This window comes from Acinonyx jubatus, chromosome D1, assembly GCF_027475565.1.
Source record: "Acinonyx jubatus isolate Ajub_Pintada_27869175 chromosome D1, VMU_Ajub_asm_v1.0, whole genome shotgun sequence".
NCBI lineage: Eukaryota > Metazoa > Chordata > Mammalia > Carnivora > Felidae > Acinonyx > Acinonyx jubatus.
In genome coordinates this window covers 42,256,356-42,273,352 of record NC_069390.1, presented here as the reverse complement: position 1 = coordinate 42,273,352, position 16,997 = coordinate 42,256,356, and the positions used below count along the sequence as shown (strand labels likewise).

The 16,997-nt window shown below is 32.0% G+C and overlaps 1 protein-coding gene across 43 annotated transcripts in view; it reads right to left on the bottom strand.

The window, feature by feature from the left end:
- The window catches only part of SOX6 (SRY-box transcription factor 6), a 686,841-nt gene that overhangs the window by 238,970 nt on the left and 430,874 nt on the right, over window positions 1-16,997 (bottom strand). The gene's annotated exons all lie outside the window — the stretch shown is intronic.

Genomic DNA, 16,997 nt, shown 5'->3' with positions numbered 1-16,997 from the left:
ACACACTATATTTGCCCAATAAATGTTAGTCTTTGCTTTTGACAGCACCCTCTTCTCATGCCTCTCTGTAGGTTTTTAAAAACCTATTTAAAAAAAAAAATTAAAAAAAAAGCATTTCTCATGTCTGACTGGTAGAAAATACGAAGTATTGTAAACTCTACATAGTCTAACACAATGGTAGGCAAATAATAAGCACTGGGAAAAAAAAAGATTTGTGGATTGATTGAGATTCTATAAATGCATTCCTTCTTGAAAGCAGAGGGATGGATGAGATCAATTCTAAAGATCCTTTCCTGGTTCTGAGATTCACGTTCTAGTAGGAAAGCTTCTTTCAATGTCAACCACAGTAAGAATAAGTTCATCATGAAGGGAAAAAAAGTGATTTTTTTTCCTGGTCCTACCTCTAGTTTGTTTTAGGAAATACAATACAGAGAATCTCCTCAGGGCCCTTCCTGTAATCTTAAGTAAACTCTTCTTTCTAAATTTAAAAAGATCATAATTATTTTTCTCCAGTATTTCAATTCATCTAATTCATCACTTCTTACTCATTTGTTTCTTGATCATTCATTCTGATTCCATCTCAGACAAGCCTTTGTAAATATTAAAAATATGGTCCAGGTAGAGAGAGCACCATTTCAAGTGGTGGTGATCCCCTCCCCTTCTTCCTGACACCAAAACTGAAAAATATGCAAAGAAGAAGACCTGGGACAAGTACCAATTACTCCAGGAAAATGCTTTTCAGCATCCAGCTGGGAGGGCAACCCTAAACTGTGGTATCATGGCTGAGAAATACACAGTCAACTATGGAGACTAGAGAAGAGCCATCATGCTTCAAGGCAAATGCCTATTGGCACTAAACTATGGCTGGAAAAATAAAAGAGCTCCTTTTAGTAACCAGTTAACAAGAAATCCAGGACTCTCAGTGGGTATGAAAGCCTATGTTTAAGCAAAACCACAGAATGGTTGTGCCCATTTCATTTTCTTTAGCACTCTTAATAAACTTCTATTTATGCTCCCTTGATGTTACCAGCTTAAACTTGAGGGTCTCAGTAGGTTTTCCCACATTCCAGCATGGTAAAACTTCCAGCTATATAGATTTATGTAAAGCACTCTGCATCCTTCACTGTCTCTTGAAATCTTGCAACCCAAGGACAATTGCATATTTAAACAGTAAAGGTGGTTTTTCTAACTTGAGTAGAAATGTATCTCTGGGTCCAGATAAAACTAAAGTTTTTTCATTAATAACTATATTAGCTGGAAATTGCCACAGATGAATTTCAAAGCAGTAAAAGCCCACTTGTTTATAATATTAAAAAATAAGTTTAAACCTTCATTTAAAAAGGATGATTATGAGCAAATTTCAGAAATGTCTTACATTTGTAAAGATCTGTAGATGTCTTCTACAATCACTCTTCTATAAATAACCACACTCTTCTAACAAATCTTAAAATCAGACTGCTCTCAATAGAAAACTCACATTTTTCTCCAATAATCTCTACTTCTGAGTCTATTTGAAAAGTTGGTCAAAGACAGGAGCCATGTGCACATGTATGGTTTTGATTCCATCTATACTCCTGCCCTAATTCTTGTGGCTTGGACCCATTCCAGGTGCTCTGCCTTACCCTGTGGTTTGTATTTGAGATCCCCTTTTCTGACTCATTGCATTCTCCTGATTGACAAACAGATTTAGATATGAAAACAAACAGTTACCTGCCTGTAATTGGTTTCTAACAGCTGCACTGTTGTAGCACTTCTTAACCATGGTGAAGGTGCCTATGAGAGAAGCTTCTTGTTTAGTTCAGAGGGTGTGTGCGTGTGTGTGTGTGTGTGTGTGTGTGTGTGTGTGTGTGTGTGTGTGTAGGGTTCACACATTTAGTTTTGTTTCCTTTTGTTCACTTTAGTTTCTTATTTGTTTTACAATAAGACTTGGGAGTCTTTATTGTTCCCCAAGATACTCAATAATTATGGTGTATATGATTTATACATTATTGATCTGAAATATATATTTGTATTTTTTAAACCTCCAGAAATCAAATTTAAATAAGAATACACTGGATTTTAACTTTTTAAACTAACGTGGTTTTTAGTTGAACTTAGAAGAGTCCTCAAAGAAAAAGAGTCACTTCTTTTTCTTTTACTGACTTAATAGGAAGCATACTATTTTATTAGTAGATTAAAATGTTAGGCTAGAAGTAATAAACTATTATTATATTTTTAGTAGTGTGTCTCATAATGTCAACTGAATTATGTGAAATGTATCAAACTAGTTACAATAAAAGCCACTACTTACATACTACAAACAATTGCAACTCCCTCAACATATCAGAAGAGACTGGGACGTTGCATTTTAAAATTCCTGTGGAAATCAAATGTATTTTAAGTATCAGCTCTGATTATTTAATCAGACAACTTGCATTTTGCCCTGGCTAATTTTGAAGGCTGATAATATTTTACTTATAAAAATAATTGTGCACCTGTTGTGATGGAAGCCTAGTTAAACAAATGTTAATAGGAATGTAACTCGTAGCTTTAAGCATAAGAACACAGGTCTCTCATTACTATTACATGAAGAAACATATTTTTAAAGCCATGAGATAGATCTCATTTTAAATCTCATCTCTTCCTTAGCCCTAGAGAGATGTTTAAGAATATTATTAAAACATGTACAACGAATAGTTGCATATTAACTTGAAAGGGAACATCAGATAATGCCTACTGAACAAAATGGATATGGAGTTCCTCCTTCCCATTTAATACCTGTGTTCTTCTGCCTTGCTCTATTCCCTCGCCAAGCCATTTTAATGATATTGAATCATTTTTGAGAAACACATGCACTTTTCTTACCAACTTATGATCAAAGGAGAAAATTAAAAAGAGGACCTACAAAAGCTGGACTCCTCTTGCACTCTTCTTGTTTTCAGGCTCTTTCAGCATTAGAGATCTTTTTCAGTACCCAAATTCTGGAAGCTTTAAAAAATGCTAGGCTCTCATGGAATAGACAGACCTTTCCTCTGTGGATCCTGCCATTTTGTAAAAAGACTTCCTAAAAGCTACCAACGTGTGTCTATTCAATCCATTTCCGGGTGTAATCAAGTTGTAAGTACTGAAAAGAGGCTTGAGGAAAAAGAATTTGTCTTAAGTTAAACTAGCTAAATTTTGAGCTCAGTTATACATGCCTCTTATTGACTTCTGTAAGACTGTAGCCTTGCAATTGGCCCAAATTCTTTAAGGTTATATTTAAAAGGTAATTTTATTCAAAATTACCTAAACTTTTGAATCCTATGTTTTATAATGTTGGGTTCATTTTAATTTTATTTTGGTTAGTGCAATACAAGTTTACAAGCAGAGTTCAGAAAATGTGTGCATTTTTTAAATGACCTAAATTCTCTGTAGTTTTCTTTTTCAATAGTTTAATGCAGACATTTGGATTGAAGGGGAATCACAAATAAACGGAATAATTGCATCAAATTTCCTCAGTGCATTAAATATGCACTCAGTGGTAATTACCAACAGTAGCAACACATTTAAAAATGTAGAGAATAATGTACAATTTATGCCTATTTCAAGGGTCTTATTCATGAAAACACCATTTGGATGAAAATACACACATTTTATTAAGTGGTTAGCCTTAGATTTTTTTTTAATTCAGACAAATGACTTAAATAGTAAGTGTGTGGGAGGTCTAGTAGTATGGGCCAGCTCTTAATGTGACATATATATCCCATGAGAATTGTCAAGAGCTGACTCTAGAGTAAAGAAATACCGAGGACACCCCCTGGCACGTGGGGCGCTAGGCACACAGCATTCCTGGGCCCATAAACAGCAATGAGATGAATTACTATCCCACATATTTTTCTTCTAAGAATCAGCTGTATATAAATATTATCACAAATATATATTTTTAAACTTCTTACATTTATTTGAACAAAAAAGACTAAAGTGAAATGGAGGAATTTAATAATAGTATATAAAAATTTTAAAACTTTTTTATATTTTATGCTTACTAAAACTCTGTGCATAACTTTTAATTATAAAATAATAAATGCATATGTATTGAAATCTCATCTATCCCAAATGTTACACTAAAAAAAAATTCATAGCAACTGTATGTCCAAACGCGATACATGTGAAAATCTCATTTTCACAGTAAGACCTCTAAGTTTTAGCTACTGCTATAATAAAATGCCAGAACCAAAACTGTATGGAAAGTTTCTTTAAAGTTTTGGGTAAGAGAATTTTACTTATACTTAAGTAAGGTGATTTAATACTATGACAAGGACTTGGCAGATAAATGATAGCTAAGCTATCTGTAATAAGATGGGAACAGAGCTGATTAGGCTGCTTTTCATTCTCCAGACCTAGATTACCTGAAAAATGTAAGCTAATTATCAATAAAGCGATCATTATTTTTGGTTGAAACAATATTGGCAACATGGACTATACTGTAAATTTGATGTGGGTGATAATATGGATTTCTTAGAGTGTTAGAACTTCCTCTCAATTTTATACATATCTAATCATTTCCTATGGAACAATTGGTGCTACAAGAGGTAATAAATGGTTCCAGGTCCCTTTGGGTGGCACATAATGAAATACTCTCATATCTATTCCTACTGGCAAACTACTATTTACTAAGGATTTATTTTATTAGTCATTTTACAATCACTGACAGTAATCCTGAAATGCATGTATTTTTCCCCACTTTGCAGATTAAAAAGCTGAGAGTAAAATAAATAAATAAATAAATCATAAATAAATAAATAAATAAATAAATAAATAAATAAATAGTTCAGTTTATACCATAATTCAAACCCACATCTGATCAATTCTACACCCTGTGTTTATTATGCCACAATTCCTGTTCCAGGGGAGAAAGCAACTAAGTTCTTTAAGTCAATAACTTCATTTAGCGTCTTCACAGAATCTTTGAACTCTTACATGTAACTGATTTGCTTTGTAGTTATTACTGACAAATTGATTTATTATCAAGGTAATTATATGCTACTCTATTTTAAAGTTCTAGTCCAGTGGTTCTCAAAGTGTGATTTATGGACCCCTTGGAGTCCCAGGGGAGTCTCCAAGGTGTCCCTAAGGTCGACACTGTTTTCACAATAATACTAAGGTATTAGTTGTATGTTACAACATTGACACTTACACTGATGATGCGAATGAATGAAATAGTGGGTTAAAACTGTTCATCCTCTAGCATGAATCAAAGGCACCTAACTCTACTAGTAGTAATTGTATTCTTCACCACCACACACTTGTAGTAAAACAAAAAAAAATCAGTTTCAATTAAGTAGTTCTTTGATAAAATAGTAAAATAATGTGTTAAATAATGACTTTTAAGTACACATATTTTTAACATTCTGTGTGATGAGGGGCACTTGGCTGGCTCAATTGGTAGAGCATGCAACTCTTGATTTGGGGGTCATGAGTTCAAGCCCCATGTTGGGTGTAGAGTTAAAAAATTAGTTCTTAGATTCTATGTGATGAAATGGGAAGCATCCCACTGCTTATTACACCTAAGTATCATAGCTGTCTCGAGGAAAATCACTTGTGCTATTGTTCGAGTTGCTAGCTGAAATTTTTCATAGTTTTTTGCATAGACCTTCAATTTCATTTAAAAGAACAAGATAAAATATCCTTACCTGTACTTTAACATTTGCCAAGAGAGCCTCCCACTTCAAAACAAAAACAAAACAAAAACAAAAAACAAAAAACCTTATAGCATTGGTTAAAATATAATTTGAACTTTCAAGGGAAAATCAGAATTTCAGAAAACTTCTATCTGCCATCATGAGCATAACACTTTCCAAATACTAAAAAAATTTTTTTCTGATACGATTAATAGTAATATTGATGAATTTGATTTTTTGATACTATGTGATGAAATGTGCCAACATAAGGAAGAGCTGCACAACTCAGTGACAATATAATCTAAAAGCCTAATGCATGGCATTACAAAATCAGGCATGGAACAAAAGATTCATTCAGAGTTAAAATTGGACAAATGGATTTTTTAAAGATTTTTTTTAAGTTATCTCTACACCCAACATGGGGCTCGAACTCACAACCCCAAGGTCAAGAGTCACATGCTCAACTGACTGAGCCAGCCAGGTGCCCCTGGACCAATGTATTTTAATGTAAAAGTATTGAAAGTTCACTGATATGGTTTCAGATCCTACATTAGACCTAACCTTTAAGAAACCAACACTTGTGATATTTGATGTAGTATCAAAGAAGAAAATTCACAATTGTGTGAAAATGCTACAAGATACTTTTCCTTTGTCAGCTACATATGCATATTAGGCCAACTTCTTCATCTACTTCGATCAAAATGTATCAGACAGATTGAATGCAAAAGCAGGTATAAGAGAGTCCAACTGTCTTCTATTAAAACCTACATTAAAAAGATTTGCAAAAATGTAAAACAAGGTCATTCTTCTCACTAAATTATTTTTACTTTAGGAAATATATTCATATATTCAATATTTGTCATAAAAATGGGTTTTATGTTAATATGTAGCAGATTTAATTTTATACATTTTAAATGAATTAATACTTTTTTATTTCTCAGGGTTATTTTCTAACATAATTAAGTATTAATAGTTATAAGTCACATGAACAAAAGAATTTTAGAATCTTCAATACACTCTAAGACTCCTGAGATCAAAAAAAGTTTGAGGACTGTATTTCATCATTCTATCAATAAATATTTACTGGTTCAAGTACTAAATTATGCCAAATGTTGTTGCTTCCTGTAGTATTTTCAGATTCTCTACTTACTCTATACTACACCAAATAACACATATTCTCTCTCTAACCCTCTCAACAAAATCTGAAGTAAGTAGTATCATCCATGCTTTCTTGTACAAAAATAAGGAAATCAGTTCTTTTCATCTTCATTGAGGACTGCAGTCTTTTTGTTTAATTAGTCTTTTGTATTGAAAAAGCAATGCATACACATGGTTTAAAAAAAAAAAACAACCTACCATACAAACTATACAGTAAAAGTTTAAAAAGCAGCCTGTCCCATATCTTTTATTTTCTACTTCATAGCCAACCTCTGTTAACAGTTTATTAAATATCCTTCCAGCAATTTTCTGTATGTATATAATTTTCTACACAAACTGAAGAGTATATATGCTCTCCTCCGTTTCACACTGTCACCCTTTATAGTTCCAGAGATGTTACCCTTATTAAGCCAAATAATTCAGGTAATATGGAGATGCTTTGCTAAAAGTCTCTGAATCAGTGACCCCATATCTCCCAAAACAATGCAGAGTAAGCCAGACTTAAATTTATGTCCTGTAAGGTATTTTCACTTAACACTCAACTTTGTTTATTTCTTTATTGTGATAAGAAGATGCTACTAAAAACGGGACTACATTCACCTCTCAAAATGTTGTGAAATCAGCATTCCAAGTTATGGAAGAAATTTTCTATTTGCCCAAACACATTTCATTTCCAGATTCCTACTGTCTGTTCTTCTGTTACCCTGTCATCTTTAATTCCACTATGAGCCATACCCTGTTCTCCAGGTGTGTATTAGGTATGTATATACGGATAGATGTTAAAGGCTATTTTCAATTCTGGGTTTATACTCTAATACTGAAATAAAAATCATTTGTATTCAATGAAATATGAGCTACTTTGATGGAGAAAGGTTCCACCATAAACCCAAATCTAACACACATCATTAAAGCTTCAGTATGTTTTCACTAATTCCACACAGGAGGATTACAGATGTCCTGCTAGCTACCATTTCCTGGTAAGCAATCTGAATGGCTTCCAGGAAATTGCTAATGACCTTCATTTTACTTAAAATCTAGGCTGCAATTAGTAATAGTTTTGCTTCTCCATGCTGGTTATAATGTTTATTTTCATCACAGCAATCAGGGAGAAAAAAGTGAAATGTCTTGTTTTTGAATTATATCAAAATGTATTCTCTTTTATTTCGGTATGTCACCAAATAGACTAATACATATTTAATGTAATCATAATTGTGTAAGAATACTTTGGATCTTTCTTACTTCTAACCAATTTTGCCTCCTTTCCCACTCCAGGCTTCAGCAATTGCTAAAATTAGCCTTTTAAAGTGGAATCAATAGAAGTATTTTATAATTTTTGGCTATTTTTATATATAACAACATTTTATAAAACTGAAAATTTTAAAACTAGATATGATTTTAAAGTAAAGTTCTATGTTTTTAATTATAATAACTACTAAAGGAAGTTTCAGATTTTTATTCAATGAATTTAAGGCATGATTATGTGGTCAATGTAATAATAACAAAGAACAACTTTATCCAGTGTTATATTTATAACCAGAAAATGTTACTAAACTTAAGCATTTCCTTTTATGTAAACATTGATTTCACTAATTAGAGCCAACTGATCTTTTCTCTAACAGATCGATTTCTTTTAATCTCAACAGTTAACAGCAATTCCAATGTATCATAATACTTTAGACCTTAATCATATAGTAGTAATTTTTACCAGCAGCTTTTGTTTGAATTTTAATTAAGAAGACCTTGTGTCTCCAAACCCAAGTGGGGAGAGGTTTTAATTGCTTGTATGTATATCACACAGACTTCAAAAGAAGTAAAAGTTATTTATAACAGAGTACAAAGGAAAGCTTTGAAATGTTTACATTCATGCAAAATAGTATAAATTTTAAAACTATGGGTATTGCTGTGTTATAATGCAAAAATATCTATAAAACCAGCTGTGATATGTATTTACTGCTAATAAAAGGAGTTCATGGGTTCAGAAATAATAGCTCACTATTGACTACAACACGACCAAAAGACTGTGAGATGGATGGGTTAAACATGCTATTCTGGGGGAATATTAAGTTTCCACCTTAGTCATTTACTATGTGATTGAGAGCAGTAACTTTACTTTTCTGGATGTTGGGGTCCTTACAGGGAAAATAAGAAGTTTGGGTACATAATATGCAAAGCTTCTTCAGCTCTAATCTTTTGAGATTCCATAATTCTAGATAATACTCTGAAGTTCTACAATTATACAAAATTCATACAGAAAATAGTGACACTCTACCACATTATTTCATACAAACAGGAAAGTGAGAAAATTACATGTGCTCTCAATCTCTTTCACAAGCTGGTCTCTAGAGCAATACAGCATTTGTCTTGAGAAATAACAATTTAAAAATTTCAAAATACACGAAATCTAAACATTGATAGATTACTATTTTAACCCTTTATCCTGTGAAACAGCAAGAATCACTAGGTATGTGAACTTTGCTGACTTTAAGTTGAAAAGTGGCAGATGATTCTCCTCTAAACACTTCCAGATTTTTTTTCAGTTCCCTCAGATGAAGAAATTGCTGTAAATTTATAAATGGAAATTCAACAAAAACTCACTTATAAATGAATATGTAAAGTGTACAGTCATAGCTCTTGGAAAACCACTCTAGTCCTTCTGTGATTGCCTACAACTGAAAACACAAATAACTGTAAATTACTATTCCTAAAAAACAGAGAATTCTGTAGAAAGGGCAATGTATGGAATGAGTAATCAGAGTACTTAGATATAGTTTAGGCCCTTACTAGAAAAGTGAACAAACTAGGAGAGAGAATCGGCATTTAAGCTAGTAACCTAGAACGCAGAACACTGATTCTGTGGGAATGCTGTTAGATCCATTCTGACCTTTCGGTGATAACAGTACTGCTTAAGTTACTTCAAGAATAACCTACACCATTTGATCTTCAAAGATCTATGGTACACTGGAGACAAAAAAACAAACAAAGACTTTTGTGTTCCTGTGCTCTCCTCCAGAGATTTATGTCCACAATCAAACCTAATAATGAAACCAGTCTCTCTCAGTGACACACAGTGGGAATATTATAATATATTCATGTTTTTAATTCAGTATCTGTACCAAGTACAACTGTAATATGCTTGTACTATTTGACGCCACATAGTTCCTAATTTTATTTCTCTTAGTAACAACCCTAATGAAGTAACAGAGAATAATACTTAAAACCTTTAATAGTAAAGTATAGCAGAAATATTCGGGCTCTCAAACAAGCCTCTTAGACATATTAGTTGAATAACTATAATAAGCAATTGTGTTTCAGTCACAGCTTTGAAAAACACTGGGAATAATTTATAGAACTTTCTGTTTAAAGGAATTTTTAGTCAACTTTTTTCCTATCAGAAAGAGACTATCATTTTTCTCAGCTGCAGCAGAATATACCTAGGAGCACATCTACCTTAATCTCTAAATGTAAATATTGCAATGATTAATCATAAATGACCAAGGAAGGAAAACACTATTTTCCTTATTTGCTTCATATCACATAATTATTTTTTGGTCTCTCATATCATCTGTGTGTTTGACAAACACAAGCACAAACAGTTTGTGCTAAGTCAAACACAACCAGCATTACTGTTTCTCTGGCACACTGCCCAGGGAGGCGCCTTCACACCAAGGAGATGCCAGCCACAGCATAGAAGGGCATGTGTGCAAAACAGGGAAGCTGACTAGGATTCTCTCACATAAACCACAGAAGATTAGGCCTATCCATGGAGGCAGAGGCTGATTTCCTAGTGCTCTTGATTTCATTAGGTATGTCACCATTGCATTTAGAAATGTCTCATAACCATAATTATTCTGGCATCCTCATTCCTTTGGTACAACTCAAACATACATTTAAATGGGTTGTGGACCCTGTCAGTACTTCTGTCTTACCTTGTGTCCTTCTACCATCTGATTCCCCCCTCTCTTACATTCAGGTACAGATCAAGATAAATACTTCTATAGAGAGAAACTGTATTACCTATATGCCCTCCAGCTTTGCAATACTGCTTCACTTACATAGAAAAGGGTAAAAGCGAAACTGTTTTGGTTGTTTGTATACTGTGGAGGCAGAAACAGCCCAGAGTCTATCTTCTCCTTTTCCCACTGCAGAAGTATAAGATTCTGAGGCTATAGAGGCAGGATTCAAAACCTGCTGCCACAACTTTTGACTGACCCCACATAAGCCATGTAACTTCTCACAGTCTTTTTACTCATATATAAAATCAATATAAAAATATTTTCCTTAGTGGATTGTTATAATAAGGATCAAATAAAATAATGTAGATGTCTTAGTCCTTTGTTTCCTTTGTATAAAATAAAGCACCTTACAAAAAGTACTCACTATATTACTTATTGGCAGGAAATCGATAACATTTTCAAGATTAGTCTTATAATTAAGAAAATACAGTAAACACTGGTATTAATTTTGAAAAAACTTTAGGAGGTCATGAAGATAACATTCCACCAGAGTAGGAACACCCTCTAATATCCTCTACAATATCCCTGTTTAAGATTTCCAGATTTCCAGATTTTCCAGATTTCCAGCTAAATTTCCAGATTTTGTTTTTTAAATTCATCCGTTCATTCCGTAAATATTTTGTGAACTCCTAGTATATCTGAGGTACTCTCTCTTAATGCAGTCCAACAGTATCAATGCCAGATAGCCATTAACTATTCCTAAATTCTTTTGTACATTGAGAATAATTTCATTATTTCCTTAACTCCTTAAAACACAATTCTTATCCTCTTATAATCAACCAACCAACATATACTAGGTCAAACTTCCCTACATCTCTAATAATTATTCATATTAAATGTTCAAGTTTTTCTCTGTGGTCGTGGATTAGGGAGGGAATTTTTTGTTATGTTTATTTATTTATTTATTTTGAGAAAGAGAGAGAGGAAAAAGAAAAACACAAAAGTGAGGGAGGGGCAGAGAGAGGGAAAGAGAGAATCTCAAGCAAGCTCCACACTGTCAGCCCAGAGCCCAATGCAGGACTCGAACCCATGAACCATGAGATCATGACCTGAGCCAAAGACAAGAGTCAGACACTTAAGCACCGGAGCCACCCAGGTGCCCCAAGATTCATTTTTTTAATACTACTCTTAATCATTCTACTGTCAATACTTTAATTCTCACTCAGGCACCTAACGCACCACATAGAATTTTTCAGTGATAGTAATAGAAGCTATGTTTCCTCCCTCCCCCAGCTTCATTCCACTCTCGAATCCAAAAGAAGATATAGATAGATAGATAGATAGATAGATAGATAGATGCACAAAATCAGAAAATAATATAAGTATGGACTATTTAGAAAATAATAACTATGAGAATTCTAACAGCCCAAATTTATGGGATGCATAAAGCTATTTCTACAAACATATTCATGGCCAAAATACCTTTATTGTTAAATAAACAATGTTTAAAATGAAATATTCAGTTTAGGAATTTATAGGGTATCAAAAACAAACAAAAGAAAAAGTATAAGGAAATAAGCTTGGGAGAGATAATATAGGTAAAAACAATATGGAGTAGTTGGCATACTCAAGTGGCAGCAGAATTGAGAAATAAATCTAAAAACTGGATAATTACTGGGATATTGGGAAAAGAGATAAGTAGATAAGCCACTGTCAAGTAAAATTGAAGGACAAAAGGGATAGAAAATGAGTATGCAAAATTTAAGATGGAATATATAACAGAAAATAAAAAACTTAAAATATGTGATGCTGTATTTTAAAACAATATTAATGTATTTGAAAACCTCAGTGAAATATACAATATTCTAGGAAAATGTTTTTCTGGAAAAACTGACTTAAAGAGAAATAGAAAATGTAAAAAGGAAAAAAAAACAATTATTAGCAACAAAAACTCCAGGCCCAGATATTTTATGGGTATATTCTCTCAGAATTTCAAGGAGTAAGTAATCCTCACATTATCTATTCAATATTTTACACAGCCTAGAAAAAGAGGGAAAGCTTTCCAATTCAACCACGAACTCTGGTACAAAAAAGTGAACAAAGAGTACAAATAAAGAAAAACACAAACTAATCTCATTTATGATTACAGATGCAAAAATAACAACTGTAATATGAGGAAATAAAATTATTCGGTACATTAAAATAAGACTGCATCATGACTAATCAGGGTTTATTTCATCAGTAAATTTGAAAAACAAAAACCAATAAGATATGCCATAAAATAAAATGCAATTTCTCATAGAAACTCCTAATAAACTATGACTAGAATGTTCTTTTAATAATAAAGAATATCTTAAATATCTTAATAGTTAGGGGTGAAATAGTAAAAACAATTCCATAAATTAAAAACTTTACAAAACACCTGCTATCACATGTTTACTTAATATAATTATTGATATTCTAGGCAGTGTAATATGAGAAAGGATGAAAAAAGGGGGCATAACTTCCAAAAAAGAGAAAACCTATCAGCTGAAATATAATTATAGCTAATAAGTTTGATAAAGAGGAAAATTATAAAATGAACCAGCAAAATTCATTAGCATCCCTAAATATGATAGCAAAAAGAAAACAGAATGAAGAATGTGTCATTCACGAGAGCAAGCAAAAAGATTAAATATTATAGAGAAAATATCAAAATAAACACACAGAATCTACATTTTTAAAAAAATCTTCATTGAGGGACATAAAAGAATAAATTATTTTAAATGAAAAGATTCAATACTATAAAGATGTCAGTTCACCCTATAGTTTCATATAAATATAATCTTTCAAAAACTTATTTTGGGATTTTAATGAACACTTAGCTAAATTAAATGTAAGCCTAAAATAAACTTTAGAGAAGTATGCACACACCTTAAAGAAAAATTATGAATGTGGTCTTGCAATATTTACTTTTCAAAGATACCATAAAGCTACAGTGATTAATATAGCACAGTAGTAATAAAAGTTTAGATAGATCAATAGAATAAAACCAAAAGCTGAGAAATGGTTTCAAATATGCAATCAGTATGGTAAAAGATGTTATTTAAGTCTGACAGAGAAGATCAATTATTTAATTACTGATACAGATATATTTGGTTAATGGCTTAAGAAAAAAATTAAGTTGTTTCTCTAGTTGAAATTACACATCAAAATATACTCAAGAGGAATTAAAGGGTTAAATGATTAAAAATATAGGCAAAGAATTGGAACAAAATATAGCAGAGTGGGGGAATCCTTTCTAAACAAACCTTCAACATAAAAGAGCATGAAAAGGGAGGGAGAGATTTGACAATAAAAATCATAATGCAAAAGAAAATGATAAAATGAAACATATATGACATAAAGGTTAATACCATTAAAATATACACTAAAAATCATACAGAACCATAAGAACTAGACAAATCCGTTAAAAGAAAAATGGGCAAACAACATAAACAGGCAATTCTCAAAGGAAGAGACATTTACTACACATAAATTTATGTCAGATTCTTCATTAACAATAATAAAGAAATTCAAATTAAATCAGCAATAGTGTATCATTTTCCCCTATAAAACTGGCAAGAAATTTTTGAAGTAATAATACTTGCCACTGAGGGCAAGAGAATACTTGCAGACACTGCTGGTGAGAGTGGAACACTGTACCCTTTCTGCAGGGTAATGTGGTAGTATGAGTCAATGGCCTTTTTAGAAAAGAACACATGCTTTAACTCAGGAATTTCACTTTTAAGGAATATATCCTAAGAAAATAACTACTAATTAATACTGAAAATTATTAGGAAGTTATCCATATTCAAGTTTTTCTTTACAATGACAAATAATTTTTAAAAACTACTTAAATGTTGAATAAAAGACTCAAATTATGAGAACCTCACTTCATACAATATTTTCTGTAAATAAAAATATTTTAGATGACTTAATCACTTATTGCTATATCATTAAATGGGAAAGAATAGATTATAAAAGAACAGTAAAAGATTCTAATTTTAAGGAAAAACTTTAACAAGTATATGCATAAATTAAACAAAATAATACAGGTAGAATTAAATAACCATTTTATTTTTATGTGTCTATTTCTCTATTTTTGCAACAAATATGTAATGAAGGAATTTATCATAAATTCATTTACAACAAATTTTGTAATCAGGGTTGTTTGAGATATAAAATACTGATGGCCCTCAATAGTATGTATTTCTTGGGGATAGTATTTAAACCATATTAAAATTTCAGAATAATTATAACTAATTTAGGTGGATAGTAACTGGCCTGATCTCACCTAGACTAAAAATACATGTTGAATTTTAGCAGGGGTTGAATCAAACTATCTGAATGCTACTTAAACTATTTTTTTCCAGTTTTTATGATAATATATTATTGGTATATTTTTTATAATGGCTATGGTGACAAAATATTAGGATGTAAAAAGAGACAATTATGTATAATAAATCAAGATGAAAAATTTAGTAAGAATCGTATCTCCTATGCTCATAAAACTGAGAGCAGCACACAAATGAAATTTCACATATCACATACAGAATCCAGAAAAAAAAGTTAAAGAATTTGAAAAGCCTAAATTTGCATGTGTTTTTGCTTTTGAGATTTAGACATTTTGATCATCTAAGGCTAGTACAGTTTTTGCATCATAAAGTCATAATCAGAATGGAAAATAAAGAAAGATGGAAAGCGGGGGAAGGGAGAGGAGATAACCTGAAGCACAAAAACTTGATGCTGAATCATGACATAATAAAATATTAACTTCCACATCACTAAGAGAAAGCAAGACCCCTGTCTTTCATGCTGGCAAAAGCTTGCCTTTGCATAAACCATTACTGTTCTCACTGTTAAAAAACCAATGACTTTGGAAAGGATAGAAAACACAGAATGACGTGCAAAGTAGCACACAACATGTTACTGCAGCTGGATAGAGAATATGTCACTAATGACTTTCTTTCTACCCATCATTTATAAGTTAAGATTTTTTTCCCCAAATAGCAAATGCCCTTTCTGAGTACAGAACAGAGGCAGTGGAATTCAAAATAATATTCAATTTCCACTTAATGTTAATACTGTATTAGTTAATGAAATGAGTTATTAATTATTCCCTGGGAAAGAGATGACTTCCTTTTGTCTTCATTTGAATTGAACACAACATACCTGAACACTAGGCAATTTTTGGTAATAAATTAAAAATAACATTTTCATCAGAGTTATTGCCAGATGTTTATCTTAAATAAAACATTATCCATGACCAATAGGAAGATTCATCTGAAGTTATTTGATAACTTCAGAAAACTAATGTAATTAGGTTCCCAGATTGTTAGTGCAAATTGGAGTGATGACTGTCTGTCTGCAAGAGACAACTGATAGAATTAATTAATAACCATGGATTCTGTTTAGGATACCAAAATTAGTAATAAAGTACTTCATCTCCATGAAGGCATCAACAAGAGAGAGTTAAGGAAGAAGAATAACTTCCTGACTGATAGGACAACTTAATTTTGTAATGATTCTTAACATGTTTCAAAATAATAACATCAATCACATACCTTCAGAACTAAAGATGCTCATCCTTATTAGGGTCAGAGGTCATGAAACGTTAACTTCTATGAAATCTGATTGAGATCAGTCAACCTATGATCCTATGGGTATGTTAATAATAACAGCAACCACAGTTGACCCTCACGAGTGTTTTCTAAGTGCCAACAACTGTTCTAAAAGCTTTACTTGTATTAATCCTATTAATAAGCCTATGAAGTAGGAACTGTTATTATCTCCATTTAGATATAAGGAATTTGAAACAGAAAAGTTCAGTGACTTGCCCAAAGCCACTCAGCTAGGAAGTGATAGAGCCAGGATTTGAAAAAGGTAACCAAGCCTCAGAAAACACCCACAAACCATTATGTAAAATACACTCAATAAACTCTTTTTTATAGATGCTACCCTTGACCCTTTTTGACCAGAAGAAATTCAAATTAATGATTTGGATTCATAAATCAAGCCATTATTAAGATTTCGAGAGGAAAGACTAAAATTAACTTGTTCTTCATCTTTTGACATTTTTTTTATTTTTCAGACTGTTAATGAAGCAATTTACCCTATAATTTATATGTTTATAGACTAATAAAAACAGAAGGAAAAAATTTCATTCTATAAGCATTATAAAGAATAAAATCTCAAGAACACACTACATATTTACCCTCTCATGTAT